Raw genomic sequence first — 27,718 nt, 5'->3', positions numbered from 1 at the left:
AGGACACCATTGTTCATCCTCAGAGAGTCTGATAATCCACAATCCCACTGAGGGTATTAGGAAGCAGTTAGTCTCCTGCACTTTTGTTAGAGAATAGATGCTGAAACAGGCAGCCCCCAAGTTATGAAAAAGATCCTTTCCTAAAGCTGCCTTTAAGTCAAATTTGTAGATAAGTTAGAACAGTTTGTAGGTATGCTTCTTATTTAGCATCAGTGAATCAAATGTTTGTCACAGGATATAGTACGTATTTTACCTTCCATGCATATAAAAACACTTCCAAATACACTAAAACATCTTAAACATAGTAATACAGTACATAATAATACAGTAACTCAAACCTTTAACACAGTAGGCTTTATGGCAGTCCGTTCTTAAGTATGAATTGTCCATAAGTCAGACGTTCTTGACCTGGGAACTTACTGTATATCCTCTGCAGAGAATAATTTGGAAATACCTGGTAAAATACAATGTGTACATATTCCCTAAGTCCAAGGAATCACCCCGCATGTTGGAATTTTTCCTTGGGTTATACTTACACAGGTGTGCAAAGACACAAACAAGGAGATCAACTGTAGCGTTGTTTATTATAGGGCACACACACAGCACACGCACACACGCACATGCACACAAAGAGCATGAAGAACAACCTAAATGTTAATCAGTAGGAAAATGGCTAAATAACTATGGTAAAAACACAAAGTAAGACAGTGTGCCACCATTTGTAAAGATAGGGGTCTAAATGCACTCATCTGGAAAGCCGACCAAGATATTCTGGAATATGAAAAAGACAAGGTACAAAACAGTATGCGTATAATCATTCAATTTGTACAACCAAAGGGATGTGGGATATGTGTTAAGTTGTTAAACAGTGATTTTATACACGTCTATTTAAAAAAAAATTTTTTTTTTTTATTTAGGAGCTTACATCTATTTTTTTTTTTCTTATCACAGCGTAAAAATTTTCCAAAGGCATACAAAAAAGTGTCAATAGTTTGCCTTTGGGATTTAGGAACAGGAGTCAGGGAAAGAGCTAGTTTTACTTTCCATATAGCCATGTGTACTGTTTGAATTATTTTAATACATACATGATTGACATTTTTTATAATTTTGAAAAAAAAACTCAACTAAATTAAAAAGCACATTTTTTAATTAACACAGATTCTAAAACTATGCTCTCAAAAATTAAATGTTTTATTGCCCTAATCACTCGGGTTAATTTATTTTTTCTCCCAAATATTTTGAGATTAAAAAAAAAACAGAACAAATGCAGGAAGGCCAGCAGGATTATAATTAAAATATTTTGTGGATTTTTTTTTCAGTTTGTACTAAAAAAGTATTTCAAATATCATATTTAGCAATAAAAAAGTTTTGATTCAAAAATCTAGATTCAGGTTCTGATTTTACTTTCAACATCCTTAAACTAAAAATCAAACCAAACCAAACCCATTCCTGTCCAGTCAATTCTGACTCATAGCAACCCTCTAGGACAGAGTAGAACTGCCCCATAGGGCTTCCAAGGCTGTCATCTTTTCAGAAGCAAACTGCCACATCTTTCTTTCTCAGAGCAGCTGGTGGGTTCCAACCAATGACCTTTCAGTTAGCAGCTGAGTGCTTAACCACTGAGCCACCATGGCTCCTGAGACAAAAATTCAGTGGTTTTACTTCTCTTTATAATATTTACTACCTACCGAATTTTCCAGAGGTCTGTGAATCATACTTACACTTTGTAAAGCCCACTGAGTTCCTTAGAAAAATAAATTCATATGTAACAGCTCTGAAGGGCCTTATTAATGCTGTTTTACCCCTTTAATGGGTCCCTTGGAATGTGTTCCTTACTAGCCAGTGTAGCCTACCTTACCAGCACAGCTACTTCCTGTTTCCTTTCTTTCCACAAGTTCTAATAATGCTGTTTTTACGTAGCCAAACTCCCACTGTTTCTAATCAATCCAGCCTTTAGTTTAAGTGGCATGTTACTGGTAATATTTCTCAAGCATCGCTTTTTCAGTATGGAGCCCTTTCCTCCATCTCCTAGTAGTAATGCTAAGTTATGCCTCAGGGATCTCTTTCTAATGATGCCCCATTCTTCTTTCCCAAACATCCATAACACTTCAATGCAATAGCAATTTTCAAACAATAAAAAGTAAATACCAGGAATTCAACTCTTCCTTGGTTTGCACAGAACTCAGTTGAATGGTAGTTATTGCAAAATGTATTCCCTCCAGGAAACAGCTTCAGTTTATATCTAACATCCGCCCCTAATCACGCATTACTTTAAACACCAAAAATCCTCCAGAACTCCAACCAAGAAGCAGAGCCATCTCTTCATAACTTTTAGGTAGATGTTTCATTTCATTAGAAGCTTATGTTTTTAAATTGTCAATAAAAGCTAATAAATCTCAACATATGGATTGTTTTATTACTCTGATAGATGTATTCAGCTCCAATATGAAAATGTACCCCCAACCTGATTTTTATACTTCCTTTGATGAGTTGTTCTTAAATCCCACTGATTCCAAAGAGAAGCCTCTTTAAGGAACAGATACGTATCAGGGAGAATGAGGCAGACATTCCAAGGCCAATCATCAGGAATATTTTTTTGCTAGGAAAGATCACAATATGAACACTTCTATTGCAAGAAAGTTTTTTTCCACAAATGAATTTTCATAACTACCCACAGGGAAAAAGATCATTATACGTTGGTGAAACATGGATATAAACCAAACCCACTACCCTCGATTCAATTCCAACTCATAGCGACCCTATAGAGTTTCCAATGAGCACCTGGCGGATTCCAGCTGCCGGCTTTTTTGATTAGCAGTCATAGCTCTTAACCACTATACTGCCAGGGTTTCTGAAACAGGAATATAAGAATTGTCTTTTAAAAGGGAGACTATGACTGGATCCTCACCACAGTAAGGCAATTTAGAAAGCTCTACTGGAAAGAAGGGAAACAAACACAAAGAGGACATCTCCAAACTGAGCCTCCTGAAAGTCCTGCAAAGTGCGCATGATTGAGGAAGACTTCTAAGATCTTTCCAACTCTAATAGACTACAAGTTTATGATTTAATAATAAAGGAGGTGTTTTAGGAATATCTGTCTCGCTTGAATATCTGTCTCCCCAGATTGAAGGGGAGAGAGTGGGGCATCTGAGTGTCCACTGCAGTAATTTAGGTTCCAGCAATGAGGGTCTGGACCAGATAGTGGCCGTGACAAGTTAGAGGAAAAGTCGAGTTAAAGGGGGAAACATGCCAAAAGGGAAAATGAAGCTTAGTAAAGTTGTCTTCCACCTATGAAACTCTTCACTCAAGCTTTCGCTTTTATCTTCTGAAAACAGTCCTACAAGGAGTTAAGCCAGTTGCCATGGGTCAATTTCAACTTATGGTGACCCCATCTGTGTCAGGGTAGAACTGCACTCCATAGGGTTTTCAATGGCTGATTTTTTGAAAGTAGATCCTTAGGGCTTTCTTCTGACACATCTCTGTGTGGACTCGAATCTCCAACCTTTACATTAGGAACCAAGTGTGACAACCCTTTGCACCACCCAGGAGCTCCATATGAGGATTAAAACAAGAGTAATATCCTTTATGCCAAGGATGAATCTAAGGCTCAGGAAAGCTAACTATTACTGGGCCTGTTCTTGGGTGGGGGCTAAATGGAATTATTAAAACAAAAATCAAACCAGTAACAGAAATTGATTGAAATTTATTTACTATATGATTTGCAAATTGGGGTAACATTTTGCGTAGGGAGTCAAAAATGTTCCAAAGATGAGAAAACTTCTAACGACTCATATAGCCAATCTCATCAACATAGCCATGGAAAAGGGCCAAAACAAAACTGATGAAACAATTTGCAACCAGGAAGGATTTCATACAGCATCGTCTTTAAAAACAATTAAGATAACTACTGATTTACCCTAAAACATAGCTCTAGCCTGACCTTTGGAGTCTGTTTCTTGGAACCGACTGCACGTAGATAATTATTCAAAAGAGCCCAATGCCTAATGCAAAATGGTCTCACTAATTTATCTAGGCCATTTTTTGACTCAAAGGTGACTTTTGGACATCAGTTTTCTCAAGGTTCAAAAGGACAGCTAATGGCAGCAGCCTGAGTGGGTTATCTCAACTCCAAGGACCCCAGAAATAAGGATTTCAGGAGGCTTAAACTGATTCTCAGATTTTAAAAACAAAATTACACACAAGTATTACTACTCCAACAACCACATTCTATCTACAGAGACATACTCTGATTAAACAAACTCTTGGGAGCATCACAGGTGATGAATATTTGAATTAATGTTGAATAAAAGAAATGAAAGAATACATTTTGTTTATACTTGTGTAACCATGCTTTTTTTTTCCATTCTGCCTCATTTTACATATCTTTGTTCTCCAATTCTCCATAAAACCTTTGAAGGAAGGGACTGCGTCTTGATTATCTTTGTATCCCTGGTAGAGAGTCATGGCTCTGACCATGGGTCACAGTTTTCTCAGCTCTGGTGTTAAAAAAATCAAAATTCAAAGAAATTGAAATAAGGTTTAGCATAAGCAGTTAGTCTACAGGCATATAGGGAGCCCTTCTGATTCCAAAAAGAAAAAAAAACACTAATGGCTCAAAGAAGGCTAGTTACAATGAAGCTTACAAAGAGGTGAGGAGAGAGAATAGACCAATCATTCGCTAACCTTAACGTGACTGAGTGAACGCTGCCCTCCCCTTTTATTGAGATCAACTGATATCAGGTCACAAGGTGGTCTCTGATCCTCTACATACCTCAAGCCATGATGCCTTTTGAAATTTAAGTAAGGCTGGTTTTGAACAGGAAAAAAAAGATTAGCAACTTTGGGTGAAAAAAGCAGATGGTAGGATTAATTTTGCGTTGGGAATTTTTACGGTTAATATTTGACTCCTTGGGTAAGAAAAAACCTTAAAAATCAAAGTAAGATGTCAGTTATTAATTTTTCTCATTGACACTGGCCTGCACAATGACCAATCGAAGTTGGTCAGGGCATCCTAGTTCAAAGCTCATGATCATCACCGGCCCTTTGGTTTTTCATCTCTTTCTTCCTGGCCTTTGCCCTCATTCAGCTACCATCAATGATCACATGTCCCTCTTTAATCTTCCCATAGGCACCCACGTTAATGTAATTACTGTGAATATTTCCAACTTACCTTAATAATATGTATATACATACATACATACACGTATGTAAACCAGTTGAGTTGATGATGCCAACTCACGGTGCATCCATGTGCGGATTCACAGGGTTTGCACTGACTGATTTTTTGAAATTAGATCACCAGGCCTTTCTTGTGAGTCTCCTCTGGGTGGAACCAAACTCCCAACCTCTTGGTTAGCAGGTGACTGTATTAACTGTTTGTACCACTCAGGGACTCCATACATATAAGCACCCTGAAACTATATGTAACACTATTTCTATGGGTGTCTTTTTATACTAATAACTGGTGTTGTCCTACGTATCTCACTCTGTTTTACATTTTTACATAAATTTAAAATATATAGTTCAGTCCTTTTGACTGCATGTACATTTGTTATCATATATATTTACCATATTATATTTACCTATAACCCTATTTGATGTTTAGTTCGTTTCCAACTTTGCTATTACCAACAACACTGTGATGAACATCCTCATACAAGTTTCTTTGTATGCACGTGTAAGAGTTTGTTATTATTATTTGAATTACCTGTAAGTAAATAAAAACAGGAACTTGACATCAAAATCTGGATTTCCAGTTTATTCTGAAAATTGGGCAACTCTGGCAACTCCAAGCCCTTATCCCTCCAGGGAGCTATCAGCTGGGGTTGACAGGAGCCGTGTGCTAGGCAGGCGTTCTCCTGATTGCTATGGCGGCCGTCCTCCATGTTTTCTCCGTGACTCCCCTTCACTCCGTTACATTGCTTGCTGTATTAGTTTCCTATTGCTAGTATAACAAGTTACTACAAACTTAATGGCATAAAACAACAGAAATTTGTTATCTTACAGTTCCAGAGGTTAGAAGTCCAAAATGGATCTCAAAAGGCTAAAATCAAAGGGTAGCAAGGCTGCATTGCTTTCTGGAGGCTCAAGGAGAGAATCTGTTTCTTTGCCTTTTCCAGCTGCCAGCTTTCCTTGGCTTGTGGCCCTTTCTTCCACCTTCAAAGCCAGCAATGGCTTTCTCACATCACATCACTCTGACACTCTTCTGACTCCTCTTTCATCTTTCAAGGAACTATCTTGGTTATCTAGTGCTGCTATAACAGAAATGCTGCTAGTGGGTGGCTTTAACAACCAAATTTATTTTCTTCCAGCTTCGGAAGCTAGAAGTCCTAATTCAGGGAGCCGGCCCTACAGGAAGACTTTCTCTCTCTTGGCTCTGGGGGGAAGGTCCTTGTCTCTGTGCAGTTTCTGTTTCCTGGTTCCTTGGAGATCCCATGTGGCATGGCATCTGTCTTCACCCATCTCTGCTTGCTTGCTAGGTTGCTTGCTGAATCTGCTTTTCTTATATCTCAAAAGAGATTGATTTAAGACACATCCTATACTAATACTGCCCTATTAACATAACAAAGAAAACCCGTTTCCAAATGGGACTATAACCATAGGTATAGGGGATAGGATTTATAACACATATTTTGGGGGGACACAATTCAGTCCATAATAGAAGCCTTGTGATTACACTGGGCCCACCCAGATCATCTCCCTATTTTAAGGTCAGCTGATTAGCAACCTTAATTCCATCTGCAACATTAACTCCCCCTTGCCGTGTAACATAACATACTTGCAGGTACCAGGCATTAGGATGCGGACATCTTTTGGGAGCCATTATTCTGCCTGTCACCCTTGTCCAGCCCACACAGACAAGTGAGTTGTTGCTTTCTGCCCTACAGCTTCTAAATATTGTAGGCACTTTATGATTGCCTTTGAATTGAAATTAATATCAACTCAGACTGCTATTTTAGCTTCACTAAGCCACAAGATTATCAATACTGAGCAATGGGTTTATTCTTTAAAATATTGATCATGCTTCTGTCAGTAACCATATGATTGCATGAATTTTAGTCCATATAGTGTTGTGGTTGTTGTTTTGGTTGTTGTTAGTTGCCATTGAGTTAATTCCGACTCATGGCAACTCCATGTGCGCAGGGTAAACCTGCTTCATAATGTTTTCAAAGTTATTACCTCTCAGAAGCAGATTGCTAGGCCTATCTTCCGAGGTGCCTCTGGGTGGGTTTGAACTGCCAATGTTTCAGCTAGTTGAGCATTTAACCATTTTTGTCATTCAGAGACTCCATATACAGAATAAAGAATAAATTCAACTCATTCTCAACCTGATAGTAATGGATCAGAATGTTACGCATTACAGCAATATTGTTAAGACACCTGCAATAACCTGGCTAACAGTTGTGTTGTGGTTATTTCTGCCCCCTTCTTAATCAAACTGAACTGCTCATTCAGGTATTACTTCAATCACTCTCACAATTATAGGAAAAAAAAATGTCAACGAATGTCTACATTCTCACTTATAAGGAAATACTGCTTTAACCTCCCAAGATGCCCATGGAAGAACTCTGAGGTCCCTTCAAGTTCCATCATTCTCCAATTCTACAAAACCTTCAAGGATGACTTGAAAAGGAGTCCTATTTGGTATTCTCCTTACTTTAGGGTCCCTGGATCTTGCTGGCCTAAATTTTATTACGAGAGAACCATTCTATACTTCAACTGCTTGAGAAACAAGATTGCCTGGTTAGAACAGCCACATGTAGATTAGTGTTACCTCCCTTTGCAGCACAAGAGAGACACAGGCTTGAGGTATCGCCCAGACAAGTGGCAGGCCCGGCTCACCTCCTGCCCAGCCCTACCTAGATCATTTGAACACTTTCAACAACCTGACCCCTCACCTTTCTTCAGCAACCTCCCTATGATTTAAGATCAATCCAAACACCTATCCTTCCTGGCTCCCACACCCTGGCTACTGAACCCTCTAGAAGAAATCGCCAAATCCTACAGATGAATTTTTCCATAAATTTCTAATCTCCTATGTCAGCTTTGACAAGGGCCATCAACCACCCTGGTTTGCCTGGCACTGAGGGGCCTCCTGGAATACAAGACTTTCATTTTAAAATTGGAACAGTCCTTAGCCAATTAGAGTTGCTCACCTTCACTGCATCTTTAACAAGGCTCAACAACGCTTTTCTTATCCCGATTCTGTTCTCTTCTCCATTCCACACGTTTACATCCCAGTATTGCTCTATGGGGCCCTGGTGGTGCAGTGGTTAAGAACTCAGCTGCTAACCAAAAGGTCGGCAGTTAGAATCCACCAGCCACTCCTTGGAAACCCTATAGGGCAGTTATACTCTGTCCTATACAATTGCTCAGAGTCCAAATCGATTCAATGGCAATGATTTTTTTGTTTGTTTGTTTTTTATTGTTCCATACTCCTCATGCACGTGACTTCTCTTTTTTCTTTATAGAAAAGACTTAGACCATCAAGCTACTGCATTTTAATAGAAAATGGCCAAGGAACACACAACGTTTCAAAGGCGCAGCAACAAGAAAAGGTCACATGACTGTCTGCAGTGAACCTGCACAAAGTAAAATTTAGCTTAATGGATTCATCACAGTGTAGGATCTGGCCTTTAGCTTGCAGGGACAGGCTGAGAAATATGGTTTTGTTAGCACACTGAAGTCAGTCTCACTCTGAAAAGTAGGCCCTCATTCATCAAATTCTCATAGACTTATGTGTATACCCCAAATTATGACAATTTGTTCATTTACAAAAGGCTCAAATCAGGCAGAAACACGTCAGGGCTGCCAATGCACTCTCTTCCTATGAACAAGTGACAGTAAGAACCAAATTATCATCAGAAGGCCACATTATTAATTTTCAATTTAAAGACGTAGCTACCAAGCAGAGCAGAGGGCCTGATCCATCAAGCTGATGGGTGTGATATCCTTGAATAAACAGATAAGTGGGAAGCTAAGTGATCAGAATATGACCATATTCTTGTGAATATTGACCATAACAAAGGAACAAGGAGAATCTTGAAAAGTGATCTCCAGCAAAGGAGATGGCCTTCCCAAGGGGAGAACAGTGACCACGTGCAACTGCACCCAAGAGTCCACACCTGGGGTATTCTGGAACACCAATACAGAGAATACCTCTTCTGAGCCTGTTTTCAGAATCTCTCCCTAATTGGCTCTATTTCTATTTTCTATTTCTACTGCACAGCCCAGCCCTAACTCCCTACGATTCTCAAGATCACCTGGACAGGAGTTTTGGCTGTTCTCAAACACGTAAGCCACACATTTACATTTTTTTTTAATCTTTCTAACACAAACAAACCATCAAGCTCATCGCACTTAGAATTTTCTAATTAATTCTCAGAAGGTAAATTTACTTTTTACTTAGGGAGCGCTTCATAAATTCCTCATTTATTTATTAACCAAATAGTAAGTTCTATGTACCAGACACTGTGCTTGGCACTGTGCATATAGTTGTGAATGAGTCAGAGACAGAACCTCCCCTCACAGAGCTAACACTCTGGCAGCCACATACCCTCCATCAACGCCTATCCTCCAGCTTCAGAAGGAGAAGCATCTGGTCTGAAACAAGTTACAAAATAGAGGTTTGCAATACACACAATTGACCAGGATTAGTATCAAGAATATGTAGAGATCTCCTACAAATAACTTTTTTTTTAAAGCACAAATAGCCCAACTAAAAAAGAGACAAAAGATATTTTTGAAGGTCCTTTGTTAAAAAAAAAAAAAATCAGGAAAGTCTGTTGATACAGAGCTGGGCTTACTAAACTTGCTGGGTAAGGGAGCATACCATATTGACAGTCTCAGTCATGTCTGAAAATAAAGACATATGGGGCTTAGGCACCAGAGTTAGACAGGGGGTGATCTCCACAGGATTGATCTGAGTATGCAAATTAGGCAAGTTGCTGGAATAAGCTAGTGTTAAGAAAAATAGGAAGTTAGTTTGTGTTGCATGTTATGATTTGGTACAGGTTATCTCTTTTGTAAATCATAGTTGAATTTTGTAAATAGGATTTTCTGATCGATACCTTAATGTAAAGCAAGCATTTCATAAAAGAAGTAACAGAAATGATCAATAAACACACAAAGAGATGTTCAACATGATTAGTAATGAGAGAGGTAAAAACCAAAACCGCCATGAGGTATAATTTCATAGCTGTTTGATTGTTAAAAATGACAAATACCAAGGCAATACCAAGGTTTGAAGAAAAGGTGGGTCTAAATGATTCTTCATCTGAAAAACAGTTTCATACACTTTTATACACTTTAGAAAACAGTCTGGCCTATCTCCTAAAACTGAACATTCACATACCTTCTGACCTAGCGTTTCACCTCAAGGTATATACTTCAGAGAAATTCTTGCCCATATACGTGTGTAAGAATATTCATAGCCGCACTATTTGAAGTAGCACAAACCTGGAAACAACCCAAACGTTGTTAAGAAGAGAGAGGATGAGAACACTGTAATATAACCACACAAAGGGGTATTATTCAATGGTCAAAACAAATGAACTACAAAGACATGAAACAAGATGAATTCAGCTTAGGAATATAGTATTAAACAAAAAAGTACCCCCCACCAAAAAATAACACACAAAATAAAACCTTTTAATAAATTTTAAAGCAACAAAATTCAGAAATGCAGTATACGTGTTTAGGAATGCATATAGCTGCACCAAACTACACAAAAGGAAAGAAACATAGGGACACGGTATTTAGAATAATGATTACCTTGGATGGGAAAGGAGGGCACTGGGATGGGGAGATCTATTGTCAAAGATCTAGATTTGGTTTTGGTTTGTGATTCAAAGAAGCTTGTTACATTAGTAAAAAAACATGCATAGACAAAAATGAGGTCCAAAAAAGATGTCATCCTGGGTCCTACTCTACCAAATCTTTTTCTAATATATTTATTCCTTTATTTATTTTGGTAATAACGAAACCATTCACAAGGCTTAGTATGCAAAAGGTTGAAAAGAATATTGTAGAAATTCTCCTTTCCACAACGCAATGTTTAATTCCAGGGAGGCAACGTTGATATAGTAGCACACAATCTGCACGGTCATTTACCACAGCCTGGTAGCCCAATAAATACACGACTTTCTTTGCTTTTTGTATTGGAGACAGCTCCATGTCAATACCAAAGAATAGTATCTTTCTATTTGAGGTTTGCGTAGCATTCCTTGCTTATGGACCTTAAATTATTTAACAATCTCAAATTCAGGGAGGCAGGGGGCTATTAATTCAACCTTTCCTTGTTTCCTCTGGGGGCTCAGTCCATTAATTCATCCTTCTCTCTCCTGTATTTTGCTTCCCCACTCGACTGGTACCTACCCCGTGGCCTATACATAAGTCTTTCCCTTGATCTTTTCAGCCTTTCTATCACTACTCTATCTAACCCTTCCCTTCACAACCAAGATCCTGGAAATCACGGTTCTTACTTAAAGACACACTTTCTCTACCCATTCACTATTCAACCCATTGCAGTCAGGTCTCTGTACCCCATCATTACATTGAGGCTTGTTGCTGTGTGCTGTGGAGTTGATTCCGACACATAGCTACCCTATATGACAGAGTAGAACTGCCCCCATAGGGTTTCCTAGGCTGTAAATCTTTACAGGAGCAGATCACCAGGTCTTTTCTTCCAAGGAGCCACTGGTGGACTTAAACCACCAACCTTTTGGTGAGCAGCCAAACACTTAACCATTGCTCTACCAGGGGTGTTTCTACACTAAGGCTTAGTCAGATACAATCACTAACGTCCCACGACATGCCAAAAATAAGTTAATCTTAAACCCTGTCTTACTTGACCTCTTAATTGACCACTCACTTCCTTTTTAAAATCTTCTCTACCTTGGCTTCATTGACAATGCTCACTTCTAGATATACTGGGATCTATCTCTTTGACCTTTCTTTTGCTAGTTTCTCATTCTTTTTGCAGACTGATATAATCAAGGATTCTACCTTTGATCCTCTTCCCACTTTACTCTGTTGTTGTTGGTTGCCTCCAAGCTGGCTCCAACTCCTGATGACCTCATGTACAACAGACCAAAACATTGCTCAGTCCTGCACCTTCTTCATGATCGCTGGTATACTCTAGTCCATTGTTGTGGCTACTGTGTGTTTTGAGTGCCTTCTGATCTGGCTGGAGGGGGGCTCATCTTCCAGTACTATGTTAGACAATATTCTGTTGCAATCCACAGAGTTTCCATTGGCTAATTTTAGAAGTAGATTCCCAAGCCTTTTTTCCTAGTCTGGCTTAGTCCGAAAACTCCACTGAAACTTGTCTACCATGCATAACTCTATTGGAGTTTGAAATGGAATAGCTTCCAGCATCACAGCAACACGCAAGTCACCACAGTACAACAACCTGACAGACTGGTGGTGGTGCCTCACGCTACACCCTCTTTAAACCATCTCAAGGTCAACTTTCATCTGCTTATGATTACTCTAAGATTCAGATCTCTAGTCACAGCCTCTCTGAGCTCTTGTCAGATAGGCACTTCCACCTTGGATATCTCACTGGTACCTCAAACTGAACCTTTCCAAAATGTTATGGGTTTTTTTGTTTGTTTGTTTTTCTACATCCCTGTATCTGTTCTCCCTCTCTTAGTTTTCAGATACCTGCAGTATTCTTACAACACCAAATACGTCGTTTTCCTTGATTGTCACTTACTTTTTCCACCCCCAGGAATCTGCCGCCACGTCAAATAGCCTTGTTGGGCAGGACCTAAGATGAAACATTGTTGGCTCTCTCACGGGTACTGCTAATATGTAGCCCATGAGAAGTTCACACCATCTTGCCTGCCCAGACAAACCCTGGGAGTGCAGACTGTACCCATCTGGCAATCTCTCCTTTTTTTTTTTTTTTTTTTTTGTGCCCTCATCGCAGCAACTAGTCACTCACCTTTTAGATCTTCCAGGTGAATCAGACATTGGTCCACTATGTCACTCAAACCAAAAGTGACACTTATTAAATTATCTAAGTGTCCCTAGACACAAGGAGAGAGGCAGGCACATTCCACTCGCTCCCTTGGAGGAGGGGTGGGAAGGCTCATAGGAAACTAACAGCTTGCTCCAAAAATTTCTTCTAATCTTTAGATCATGTCCCTTTTATACTCCTGATGCTACAAGAGGCTTAAGAGAAATGTAACTGGTTTTTAATAATCTCCTTAAAATTCTGCATCTTAGTCTAATATCTCACTAAAGAATACGATATCTCTTATGCCTTGTTATCGCAGGCAAAACTTCCATTTTATCATACTGTTATATTGTCATACCCTTTGACTAAAAATTCTCCTCCAAGGTATCAAGCCCAGCAAAATAAGCCAAAATATGGAAAAACCTTGTTCACAAAGGATTTCCATCACAGCTCTCCTAAAATAGTGAAAAATGGAAAACATTTCAAATATTCCACAATATAAGAATGGTTGGGTAAATTATGGCAACCTCACTCATTGGAACCCACATATCCATAAATTATTTGGGTCAACATAGGGACATTTTTAGGTTCCAATGTCCAGTTTTTTAAAAAAATGCCCAAAACTGAATATACAGAAGGACAACTATGTAAAAAAGACTATGCATAGAAAAAGATTATTAATTCAAAATGTTAATATTTTTCTTCATATGATGAGATAATCAGTAATTTATTTTTTTCAATTCCAACTCAAATTTTCCATGATGAATATCTGTTACTTTCATAATCAGAAGAACAAAGCAACTCATAAAATCCCACTTAGTACAATAAAACTGATTCATCTTTATATTGGCTTGAGACCACCTTCCTTGAGTTGAATCCCCATGCTGGACAGCAACTTCTAATCTAAGTCATTATAGGACTACACGTCCTGCTCGACTGTACCACAACTGTAAGACAACTCTAATTCGGTGTGGTGCTCGCAGGTTGTACCCAATTTCTAGATAGCCAGGAGGCTATTAGAGAAGGGCACCAATAACTAATATGGATTGTTCCATAAACATCATGTCCTTCTGATCAGAGCCCAAACACACATTAATACATGGAAAGTAGTTTTTATTACTTACAAGAATCAGATAGCATACAACCAGAAATGTTCCACGACGAACAGCGCCCCTCAAAAGCTGTCTGGGCAGAGGTGATGGCTCTTCCTTGCATACCCCACTTTGTACCACGGGTAATGGGCTTAAATAGTACTGCAGACTAAGTTGGCTGCCAGGTAGATCCACTTAGGTGGACTGTAAGCTTGTGCTGTGTGTGCCCAACAGCACCATAGCTGAGGAGACTCAAAAAAGCCCCCTCCCACTTATTTTATATCCTCTGTTTAAGTGACTAATTGGATCTTTTTAACCCTGCTAACAAACATCCGGAAACCCTGGTGGTGTAGTGGTTAAGTGCTACGGCTGCTAACCAAGAGGTTGGCAGTTCGAATCCTCCAGGCACTCCTTGGAAACTCCATGGGGCAGTTCTACTCTGTCCTATAGGGTAGCTATGAGTCAGAATTGACACAATGGCAGTGGGTTTTTTGTTTTTTTTTTTTAAACAAACATCCTAGAGCATCATGCCCACCTGACCTCCTGAGGCAGGGGTGTTTAGCCCAGAATTCTATCTTTCGAATCTTGCTAACAAACATCAGGCCTCAGTGGGGTTGGTGGTTTGCTCTGAGGCCTAAAGACACCAGTAGGGAAAGGAATTGAGAAAACCATGGCCACCTGGCTTGTCCAAAGGACTTGCTCTTCACAGATATCTTCCTTCTTTCTCAGAATAACAGAATTAACTGGTCACTAAGTGTTTTGATAATATGCACAAATAAACCAAGAGCTACTATTGCAATACTGAGTTTTCATCTCACTACGCAGGAAGGAGGTTTGAGGAATAATTGAAAAAGATATCAAAGGCTGAATAATTAGCAATCCAATATTTTCTTAGTTGTGCAAGGTAGTTGTTTAAAGGCTAGAAGAACATCGAAATTCTTGTATTTGAATCAATGCACCAGGCAAGAAAGCACAGCTTTGAAGAATGATATCTTGATGCTTCAGCTATTAACCTACGTGCGTTTACCACTTTGCAGAATCAGTTTACCTGCCAGCTTCAGTCTGCTGGGACTCCCCTCGCTTTTAAACATGAGCTGCAGCAATTCTGCAAACCAGCCTACCGGGCAGTCTGTCAAGGCATAACTGTTACTGTCCATTATACTTTGTCTTTCCTAATGGAGTTGTTAGGTAATATTTCAGGTTTTCAACATTTCTAAATTGATGTGTTTATTGATTCTCGCTCTCTTTATGTTGATTAGGCACCGTGCTGGCATCCCATCTCAAAATGCTAAACTTTACAACCCGAAACTCACCTCCACAGTAGGTAACTTCCTTAGGATATTAGCAAATGTCACTAATGCAATCGAATAGCAAGTATTAAAATGAAACGTTTGTCTTTAGACCTTCTTGATAATCTCAGTTCGTAATTATATGCATTAGTGATACTGTGACAATGAAGCTCTTAATTTTTTAAATCAGTAGTGACCTTTTCTACAATTTCTTAGCAAAAATGGAAAGAAACTGCAATTACAGTATCAGGGACCTTGTTATCATCCTCCATCTTCTTTCAATCCCAAACAGTAGATGATGTAAGAGGGAAAGTTCTAGATGTCCTTTAATTGGAACTAGTTCTTATCGACCTCTAGAAACTTTGACAAAGCTCAAAATAGCAGATAATAGGATGATTAATGCTTTAATCCCCTAACAAAAGGGCGTTGAGTCTGTTACTACTGCTCATGCCTTTCTCAGAATTTATGTCATTTTGTTTTCCTTGGTTCAGAAAAGTTGCCTCTAAATGGAAGAATCAATGTCTAGGCCAACAATATGCTTGCTGCTTACATACAGCTAAGGTAAACACGGTCAAGAATAAGACTGGAAAGACAGAGATTCAGCTAGAATCTGAGATGTACTTCCTTTATTTTCATGGTGCTACGATATTAATATTTATCAAATGCCCCAGCACACAGTGAGATGCTTTCAGAATATATGAATTCTTACCTTTGAAGACTTTCTCTGCTTTTCCAGTTCTTAATCAACATCCAAGCGTATGCAGGTCTACAAGAGAAGTATAAAATGTCCTTGCCCTCTCAAGAGCTTACAATTTCAAGTTGGAATACATGATTCCTTAATATAAACCAGGAAGGACACAATTCAAACTAGACTTGGGGGGGAAGGGTAGATTATTAACGTGATACAAATTCAGAGAAAGAAAAGCTCAGGAGGTTCTGGAGTAGGCAGGAGGGTTGCCCAAAAAATGTAGACTAGGACATCCTGGAGGAACAGGTCAAGTTTGGGTGGGTGGCAAGGAGGGCTGTGTGCTAACCCCCTGTAAGATCCATCACCTACCTCACTTTTGGCTTTGCTTTTTTTCTAATTCTGTGGTTTGTTGTCTTTTAACTTCTTAGATAAAGGAGATCTCACTAAGGAAAACAATTGCTGTAGAAAACCATAGTCTTCACCCTACTTCTCTTCCTGCATGATGCAGACTTTGAGAAATTGGCTTGAGACAGAGGAAAAAAAAGTTTTGGTAGATGGCCAGTGGCTCAAGGGAGATACTAGAGAAGCATGTCTGTGACCAGTTGGTGGGGGAAAAGCATTCTGTGTTGTGAAAGCGGAAGTCTCAGCAGCTTCCTGAGTCTGATGTCTCCGCTTGCCCACGCCATTCTTAAGGCAAGCAACAGCCAGCCCTAACGTTGCAGCCGTCTGAGCTGCCTCATTTATATGAGACCCGGTGTAAGGGGAACTAGCAGAGATTTACTAGTACACATTATGAAGAAGATTTTTCAATTGGTTCTCAGCAGCCAGAGGCTGCAGAGCAGCTGAGAAACCTGAGCAAACACACCACTAAAATTTTTTAAATATATATCACCTTCTTGAACCATCACAGAAAATAGTTTGTGTCTGCTTTGGGTTTTGCTTTGTTTTAAAGTTTAAAATCTCATTGTGCTTACTGTTCCTTGTCCCTCTTATTCCAACATTTTACGTGAAAATAAATTAATTTCTGGCTTGGAAATATGCAGTTTTTCTGGTTTAATCTCAATCCATTCAGTTCCCAGCATTTGCTTTATTGGGCTTCCCTTCCAGCTTCTAGCTCTGTTCCCCAAACTACCACCTTGAAATAATTGGTTATTTCCAAACTGCTTGATTCTCTCAGAGTGACTCTAAAAAGTCCCCACCAAAAATAATCTTTGGAATTCTATTCGTGCTTTCCTTCGCTCCCCAGAAACTGATTTTGGCATATTGATTTCTCTGCTTCTTGCTGAGAATTCAAGCAAAAGAAACATGAAGCTCAGAAAATGTTTCCAAACTGGGGCTTCCCAAGGTCGAACCTTCTTTTTGGTGTAATGAGTATTTTACCATTTCTCCCTGGGATCCAAGGAGATTCTTCTCTGATTTCTACTGTGGTGGATCCTGACCCATTTTCTAATTCTCTCCACTGTCAAATATGGCTCTGAGCCTTTCCCAGGACTAGACTGGAGTGAAGATGATAATAACAAAATTCATCTGCTGGATACACTTCACACCCACTGGGATGGCTAGTATCAGAAACATGAAAAACAACAAGTGTTGGAGAGGGCATGGAGAAATTGGAAGCTTCATTCGTTGTTGATGGGAATGTAAAATGGTGCAGCCACTGTGGAAGGCAGTTTGGCAGTTCCTCAAAAAGCTTAACAGAATCACCATATGATCCAGCAATTCCGCTCCTCAGTAAATATCCAAAAGAATTAAAAGCAGGGACTCAGACACTTGAACACCAATGTTCATTGCAGCATTATTCACAAAAGTCAAAAGGTAGAAAGAACTCAAGTGTTCATCAACAGATGAATGAGTAAACAAAATGTGGAATATTATCCAACTATAAAGAGAAATAAAATTTCATACAAAATTCATGCTACAATAAGTCAGGCTCAAAAGGACAAATACTGTATAATTCCACTTATATGAAATATCTCTAACGAGGAATACATAGGGACAAAAGTTTAGTAGTGATGACCGGGGACGGGGGAGGAGACATGGGGAATTATTGCTTAAGGGGTAGTTGGCTTCCATTCAAGGTGATAATTTTTGGGGGGGCGGGGGGGAATGGGTAGTGGTGATGGTAGCATAGCGTGGTAAATGTGATTATGTCATTGAATTGTACACTTAAGACTGTTGAAACAGCAAATTTTTGTGATACTTATCTTACCACAAAAAATAAATAAGTCACCACTATTATAAGATCTGGAGAAAGAGTATAAACTGAGAAGAACACATACTTTTGTGGTTACGAGGGGGGAGGGAGGGAGGGAGGGAGGGAGGGAGAGGGGTTTTTACTGATTAATTAGTAGATAAGAACTGCTTTAGGTGAAGGGAAGGACAACACTCAATACATGGAAGGTCAGCTCAATTGGACTGGACCAAAAGCAAAGAAGTTTCCGGGATAAAATGAATGCTTCAAAGGTCAGTGGAGCAAGGGTGGGGGTTTGGGAACCATGCTCTAAGGGGACTTCTAAGTCAATTGGCAAAATAATTCTGTTATGAAAACATTCTGCATCCCACTTTGAAATGTGGCGTCTGGGGACTTAAACGCTAACAAGCGGCCATCTAAGATGCATCAATTGGTCTCAACCCACCTGGAGCAAAGGAGAATGAAGAACACCAAGGTCACACGACAACTAAGAGCCCAAGAGACAGAAAGGGCCACATGAACCAGAGACCTACATCGTCCTGAGACCAGAAGAACTAGTTGGTGCCCAGCCACAATCGATGACTGCCCTGACAGGGAGCACAACAGAGAACCCCTGAGGGAGCAGGAGAATAGTGGGATGCAGACCCCAAATTCTCATAGAAATACCATACTTAATGGTCTGACTGAGACTAGAGGAATCCCGGGGGGCATGGTCTCCAAACCTTCTGTTGGCACAGGACAGGAACCATTCCCGAAGATAACTCATCAGACATGAAAGGGACTGGACAGTGGGTAGGAGAGAGATGCTGAAGAAGAGTGAGCTAATTACATCAGGTGGACACTTGAGACTGTGTTGGCATCTCCTGTCTGGAGGGGGGATGGGAGGATAGAGAGAGTTGGAAGCTGGCAAAATTGTCACGAAAGGAGAGACTGGAAGGGCTGACTCATTAGGGGGAGAGCAAGTGGGAGTAAGGAGTAAGATGTATATAAATTTATATGTGACAGACTGACTTGATTTGTAAACGTTCACTTGAAGCTCAATAAAAGTTAATAAAAAAAATAAATAAAGTCATCTTCTGGAGAGCTAAGGAAGCAAGATAGTGTGGTGCCAACATTTGCTGAGTAAGAAAGTTTACTTCACTACAAAACTAATCAATAAAAAATGAAACAGGTGAGTCTTCACACTGACATTGAAATCATGTCTCCCCACAGCAATGAATAGTTTAAAGACACGTTGACTTATGGTTCTTCCTCAGCTCCTCACAGCAACTTGGTGGTAAATGTGAGGACAGTGAGGCTCATGTTGGAAATCTCCTCCATGCTGGGTTTGCACCTTTTGGCAGCCTGTGGTGCTCAAAAAGCTCACTTCCCTGTGGCCACCACCACATCTGCTGCCTGGTTCAGTATCAAGGCCACAGACGGCCATAGAAGAGTTAGCAAAGGAACACTGAGTGTGGCAAATTGAATGCTCATCACAGTGCCGGCTCCATCAGAAGGCTGAGCTCAGAGGCCCAGTCTCAAGGCCAAGTTAAGCAAAGCTACATAAGAACATAACTGCTACTCTCTCTAGGTGTGAGATGGCTCTGGGTGGATGGGAAACCTACCTGAGATGCCAAACCGTCGTACAAATTGTACAATTAAACTCTTTCAATTTGCTCTTTTCCACATCAAAGAGTATTACAGGGCTGAGGAACATGTGGCCATAGCACACCAGAATTGGGGACTGTAAACCCAGACACATCCTCATGTGAGGTCCAGGTGCACAGCACGGTGCAAGAAGCTCAGTGACTTGTCCAAGGTCACACAGGCATCAGAAAGCAATAATAATTAATAGGAACCTCCCCTTGGTAGGGTTCATTTCTTAGCATTTAGAAGTGTTCTCCAGTTGACAAAGCATTTCATCAGGGACAGAGAATATGCACATGAATTAGTTTTCATTATTAAGCATATGCAGAGCTCTTGGAAATTATAAGACATTCATTATCATTTAGCCACTTTTCCCTAACAACATCTTTGAAAGAGGAATTGATGGCTCCAACCTCACTTTTCAGATGAGGCGACTAAGGCACTTAGGCTTATAAATTGATGGTCAAGCCAGGACTAGAAAGAATGATTAATCTGGTGAAAATAAAGTACTATAAGAAAAAGAGAAGTCTACGTGAATTTGAATGCATTTCAAGAATGTTTCTAATTTTACAAGTTCCCCATGTTTTTGTAGAAGCATCGTTACTTAAACCCAAGCTACAGGCCTGATGGTTTCTGAAGAAGGGAGAGGGCGTACTGTATGGATCACATAACAGTGTTCTCCAAATCAAAGTCCTCTCCAATTATACATAACATGAAACACTGTCTTTCCTGTGTTTTTGTTTTTTTCATTGGTATAAAAATAAAATCCCATTGGGTTATTCCACTCTTTCCCAGTTATGTTTACAGTGATTTGTCACTTCAGTAACTGGGAGCACACGAGTTCTTTTTCTCCCGTGTTGATCCTGGATTGGTGACTAATATGTTTTTGAAAGAAGAATGTTCAAAACACAAGTAATGTTTTCTCACTGGCTGGTGCTTTTAAGTTGGGTGCTTTTAAGCTAGCAGCATCAAACATGAAAACATCTATACTCACTCAAATACTTTCTACATAAAGTGAACACTCTCTTTGATGATTAAAAAAACTTCAGTGTTGGTAAGTGAAATAATTAGCATATTGAAAAATCTTCCAAAAGAAGTGGTAAAACAGGCAGTGCTCAGAGAGTTAAATAAAAATGTACGAAACACAACAAACACATGGAGGAGAAAAAATCCTGCTCTGTCAGGACCAGATGCAACAAATTTAAGAGGTCTCTTTTCCTTTTCTCTTAAGAGGTTTCAAGATTGTGTCTTCCCTCCATCTACCTTGAAAAACAATGAACTTTTGGTTGTCAGTCATTTTGTAATGTAATTGTTAGCAATTAAAGTCATTTGGCTCAAAACTAAGGCAAAGAAATCAGCCTGCGGTTTTGAGCAGCTTGGTAGGATGCATGACTGACTCACAGGCCTCTGCAGGGACAGGAGGTGGAGATGCTCCAGAATTACTTACGAGTCGAGGCTAGTACAATCTCAACTCTTTTCTCGGTGTCAGTACAGAAGGGCAGAGTCCATATGCCCCTGGAGTGCTCAAGGAGAGAAAAAAATAAGCAGCTCTCTCTGCTTCTGCTCCCTCCCATAACCCAACCTACACCCCTGCAAAAGGAAGCATCCTAATCCACCACTTTGGACAGGTTACCTCTGTTTAAAAGTCAGCTGTGGCGCCCTATTGCCAACAAAATAAAACATTAGCCTTGGATGTAATATCCACTATGACTTAATCCTACTCTTATATTTTTCTCATGTTTCTTTTCTGTTTATTAACCACCCCTTGAGCTCCTCCATGTTTTTGATCAAGGTGTTCTGACTGTCTGAGATGGTCCCTTTCTGTTTGCTACCTTTCCTTCATGACCCAGCTCAAGTCACAACTCTTCCACAAAGTCTTCCCCAGTTGCCCCATTTCACAATCATCTCACTTTTCTTGTAAGTATTTGCTTTTGCCATTCACTGACCATTCAGCATATGTTGCCTACACCCTAAGGTTATAACTTCAGTATAACTTTATTGAAGGCAAGAACTATATCCTATCCCAGAAAATATTTCTCCTGCATTTACCATAGTACCCAGCTGTGGGAGTGATAATAATACCATACATTTGTAGAACACTTTGGAGTATACAAAGCACTTTCACAGGCAGCCCACAGGTGGCCAAACTCCCAGCAACATCATCGTTTGCACCCTCTGTTCAAGCCTAGTCCCCAGGAGGCTCCCAAGCCACACCTCTATCATCCTCACTGTTAATTACCCATCTGCACCTTATAGATGAAGACCAAGCCATCCCTCTCACATCCTCACTGTTAATTATCCGTCTGCACCTTATAGATGAAGACACTGAGACTCAGAGAAGTTGGTTCCCATACATGTAAATCAGAACCAGAAGGCAAGTCCTGGTCTTCTAAATCCAAATCTACTGAGCCTTCTATTTTACCACACTACCTTCAGAATAACCATTCAAAACATTTTTATAGATTTGGACTATGGCCATCAACACTATCACCAGCTTCAGAGAGTTGGGGGAGGAGCAAAGATGTGTGTGTTTGAGAGAGAGAGAGACAGAGGGGCATGGGGGAGACCTGTATCAATTGATTTGGATGGAGAAAAAGTGTGACCGTAGCACAGGTTAAAAATTAAAACAAACACTGGCTGTGACATAAGTGTCACAAGCTTCTAAGTCCTAAGTCTGCCACTAATTAGCTGTATGTTCTTACATAAGTCGCCTTGCTAAATCTTGAGCCATTTGTCTGTAACCGTCGGGTTAAACAAGACAAACTCCAAAGTATCTTCCTACTCTGACATTCTGTGTGTCCATGTTTAGCCCTGGAAGGAGGTTATGCCAGAACCTCACCCCTGCACCTTTCTGAGCCAGCATCATGCAACCTAGTAACTCTTCATCCATGCACCATACTCATCCTCCTCGTGTTGCCATACAGGAAGTTCATGTCCAAGCCCATCTGGATGGTCCATCCACACACAAGTGCCCCTTTTGTTCCAAAGCCCAATCTGGCGCCAACCCTAGACAAAAGTAGCATGACACCGAGCCCCTTTTCCTTGGTCCCTCAGTCCAAAACGAGTCTACAGGCCCATGAAAAAATTGCACCACACTTCAGACCATAATCAAAACTGAATAAAGAATATGAAGATGATAATTATTCAAAATCCCACTAAACAGCAATTGAAATTGAAGATGAGGCATATTGCTTCCCTTGGGTTTATTTGTAAAAATAGATAATTGTATTTCTGGATGCTTCAGGTATAATTGTTTCTGCTGAAACCAGGAGTATAGACTTAGAGGCTGTTAATATTTCCCATAAATTCTGACACCAGAGTTCATATGTTGAAAAGATATGAAACTCTGAGCTTGGACACTAGGTTCTAGTAAGAACCAGTTGCCTAACCATTGACTCTGTACTTAATATTCTCAAACCCCATGATTCTATCTGTGAAAAGAGGTTAAGTGGACAGGCAAGAGGATTCGTAAAGTCATTTACATGTGTAAAAATCTTTCATCCAAATATCACTGAAGAATTTAAAGATTCCTTTCAAATAAAATGAAAAAATATATATAAGCAGAGTTGTAACTGATCTTTAGAGATTTGAAAAATGTTTTTAATGGAGGGGACTGTTAAACAGTATATTCAGTAAGCCCAGCAAACAATTTTAATGACTTAAGTGCTAAACATAATAAATGCTATTCATTCCATGTTCAGCTATTTACCTGAATTTTTACTGTGATTTTGGGCGAGAGAAACCTCTCTGTGATTCTGTTTGAAAGAAAACAGAAGTCCAAGTCTTCTTTCAAAGCTCTGCTGTGAGTACAATGAAACAAAGTTTCCCGCTATGAACTTCAATTCCAAGGGAAGCAGTGGGGTCAGGAAGGTGGTGGGCAGCCCAGTGGATGCCAAAATAATAAATTCTTTTCCTGTCTTTCTCTAAAACACACATCTGTTATCTCATAGTTCCTATAGGTCAAGAGCCTGGGCATGAGTTAGGTGGCTTCTCTGCTAAGAGTCTCAGGCTGCAATCAAGGCTGCATTCACACATGGAGGTTTGATTGGGGAAGAATCTGCTTCCAAACTTACTAAGTTGTTGGCAGAATTCATTTGCTTGTGGTTGTATGACTGAGGGCCCTGCAGTGTTGCTGGCTATCACCTGGAAGTCATCCTCAGGTCCTAAAGGCAGCCTGTAGTTCCCAGAGGCCACCCATAGTCACTGGCCATATGGGCTTCTCCAACATGACCACTTACTTCATCAAGCCCACAAGAAGAGACTACAGATCCAGTCTACTAAGACTGAAGTATTGTATAACATTATGTAATCATGATAGTGACATCCCTTCACCTTTGCCATATTCTACTGCTTAGAAACAAGTCACAGGTTCCACCCACACTCAAGGGGAGGGCATTACACAAATGAGTGAACACCAGGAGATGAAAATCACTGGCTTTCACCTTAAGATCAGTCCACTGTCCCCTGACAGAAAAATCAAACATAGGCCCCTGTGGCTAAAGACATTCCCATTCACCAGGGCATCCCCCACCTCAATCACCATTGTTCTCACAGTTGTTCCGACTGCTCTGGGGCCTGAAGCCCCAGGTGACACTGCAGAACCTGTCCATTCACTTTCAAAGTTTATCAATCTCCTAAGACTACAGCATTCAGTATGGATTACACCTCAACATAAGGAAAACAAAAATCCTCACAACTTGACCAATAAGCAACATCATGATGAATGGAGAAAAGACTGAAGTTGTCAAGAATTTCGTTTTACTTGGATCCACAATCAACACCCATGGAAGCAGCAGTCAAGAAATCAAAAGACACATTGCATTGGGCAAATATGATGCAAAAGACCTCTTAAAGGTATTAAAAAGAAAAGATGTCACCTTGAAGACTAAGGTGCACCTGACCCAAGCCATGGTGTTTTCAATCACCTCATATATATGCTAAAGCTAGAGGATCAATAAGGAAGGATGAAGAATTGACGCCTTTGAATTGTGGTGTTGGCAAAGAATATTGAATAGACCATAACTGACAAAAGAACAAAAAAATCTGTCTTGGAAGAAGTACAACCAGAATGCTCCTTAGAAGCAAGGATGGAGAGACTATGTCTCACATAGTGTGGACATGTTATCAGGAGGGATCAGTCCCTGGAGAAGCACATCATGCCTGGTAAAGTAGAAGGTCAGCAAAAAAGAGAATAACCCTCAGTAAGATGGACTGACACGGTGGCTGCAACAATGGGCTCAAGCACAACAACGATTGTGAGGATGGCCCAGGACTGGACAGTGTTTCGTTCTGTTGTACATAGGGTCGCTATAAGTCAGAACCAACTCAATGGCACCTAACAACAACAAAACAATACAAACCAGACCCTATACTAGTGTGGTAGGCAGAATAATGCCCCTTTATAATATCCAGATCCTAATCCCCAGAATCTCTGACTATGTTGGTTTAAATGACAAAGGCGAATTAAGATTGTAGACGGAATTAATGTTGCTAGTCAGCTGACTGTGAGATGGGGAGATTATCCTGCCTCATCCAGGTAGGTCCAATGTAATCACAAGGGTCTTCATACATGGAAGAGGTAGCCAGAACAGAGAGCACCAGAATAAGGTGATGTTAGAAAGACTTGGCCAGCCATTGGTGGCTTTGAAGATGGAATGGGGACCATGAGCCAAGGAACGTGGGCAGCCACTAGAAGCCAGAAAATGCAAGAACATGGGTTCTTCCCTAAAGCTTCCAGAAAGGAATTCAGCCCTACCAATACCTTGATTCTAACCTAATGAGACCCATTTCAGACTTCTGACTCCTGGAACTATATTTATGTTAAGCCTCTAAGTTTGCTGCAATTTGTTACAGCAGCAATAAAATACCAATACAACTAGAATGTGCAGATATAGAATAAAGGATATATGACACTTGCCCTCAAGAAGCTAATAGGTAAGTAGGGTTAGAGGTACAGAGGTGACCTGAGTAGGGAGTAGGGCTGCTCTTTGCCTCAGCTGTAAGACCAACTTTTCATCAATACCTATGGCCCCGCTCCTTCTGTGACCATTGCTGGCTTGCTTGTGGCTCTGGGAAAAGAATTTCCTTTCTTCCATGACACAGAGATGATATTTTCTGCTTGAATATTAAATGAAACAAGGAGGTTTGACACATCCAATTCAACACCCAAAAATAGAGTATCTTAATAAGTGCCAAGGACAGAAGATAGAGAGGTGAATAAAACTGATCCTTGCCCTCAGAGATTTTAAACCCTTGAAGAAAACAGACACATTCATAAATTTTATCCAATGACAAGCACTACAATAAAACTATGCACACAACCCTTGGGAACACAGATAAGAAGCAATTAATTATGCTGAGAGAGATGGATAAGAAGGGAGTGATACAAAGTTATAGAAAAAAGGTGACCTGTGAAATGGATCTTGAAGAGTCGATAGGAGCATACCAAGTAGATAAGAAAAATCAAACAGAGAGAACAGCCAGACAAATGCATGACCAAATAGAAGAACATGTTGTATTTGAGAAATGTGAAGTGGCCTGGAGTGATGAGAGCTTGGGATACAAGAGAAGAGAAGGAATAAGGGGATACCGAAAGATGAGACTGCAAGGTAAGGGGGAGGTTGGATGCCTACGAGCGCGGACTCCTTTATGCAGACCTCAGAGACACAAAAGGGGCCTTTAGCAATGGAAGGCTTAACTACACTTGTGTTTTAGGGGATTTTTCTGGTCGCAGTATGGAAGCTAGACTGGAGGAGATGATAAACGAAGCAGAGGCATCAGGTTGGAGGCCACTGACTTGACTTAAAGCAATGGATCTGAAAATGGAGAAGGAAGAAAGGCCTTTGAGAGATCATTTGGAGATCTGAACAAATGAGCTCAATGTATGAGGTAAAGGAAAGAAATTAAGAAGAACTTCTCCCACGTTTCTGCTTAGGTAAGCCACTCTATGAGTCGGAATTGACTCGACGGCAGCGGGTTTTTGTTTTCAAAGACAGTGGGGAGTGAAGGGGCAAACCAGTGGGTCTCAGACATGGCAGTGGACATCAGAATCACCTGTAGGGCTTCTCAAAACAGGCTACTGGCCTGCCCACCCCAGAGCCTCTGACGAGGTGGTTCTAGGAGAGGTACTGCTGTGAACTGAGCTAGAGGAGGCAGGGGAAGGAGCAGGTTTTAAGAAATGATGATGCAATTAAATTATTTGGGAAGAAAAGAATGAGCAGTCTGAATTCCTTAAGGGAAGGAGATATACAGATTTCAGCTGTGAGTGTTATCTTTAAAAGAGAACCTCTTTCAACAACTAATTAGGCTCAGATTAATTGGTTTTATATTATCTGAGAAATTTGTCAGAGAATAAGTTATTGACTAGACTCTAGTGGCTACATCAGATCTAGAGCATCCTAACGTCAACCCCGACAAAGTTTCACCAAGAAAGAAATAAATTCAAGAGAAGAGATGCAGCATTATTTGAGCTACTAAAACCATTTTTTTAAATATTAATTATACACCTACTACCAAAATAACTATCTTCTTTCATTTACGAAGGGGATGGGAAAAGAGAAAAAGCTTGTGTGTATTACCACAAATTCATTTTGAAATCCAAGGTTAAGGAGACTCTGGCCCACTGCGCCACCAGGGCCCCAGGTTTTGGGTTTGGTTTGGACAGTTCCTAATTGTGCTTCACTGATCACCTTCTTGCCCATGAATCGTTTTCTCGATGTTCAGAAGTGTGTGCTGACTCAGATGCTCACATTTAATTTATCTTGTGCACACACGTGGCACTAAAGTGTTTTTTTCTTTTTTTTTTTAAACTGTGATAAGCAATAATGAGATTATTATTAACTAGAAAGTCATGGCCTGAGGTCATAACTT

Source organism: Elephas maximus, chromosome 18 (genome assembly GCF_024166365.1).
Source record: "Elephas maximus indicus isolate mEleMax1 chromosome 18, mEleMax1 primary haplotype, whole genome shotgun sequence".
Lineage (NCBI taxonomy): Eukaryota > Metazoa > Chordata > Mammalia > Proboscidea > Elephantidae > Elephas > Elephas maximus.
The sequence above is the reverse complement of the archived record's forward strand: the minus strand, read 5'-3'. Positions refer to the sequence as shown.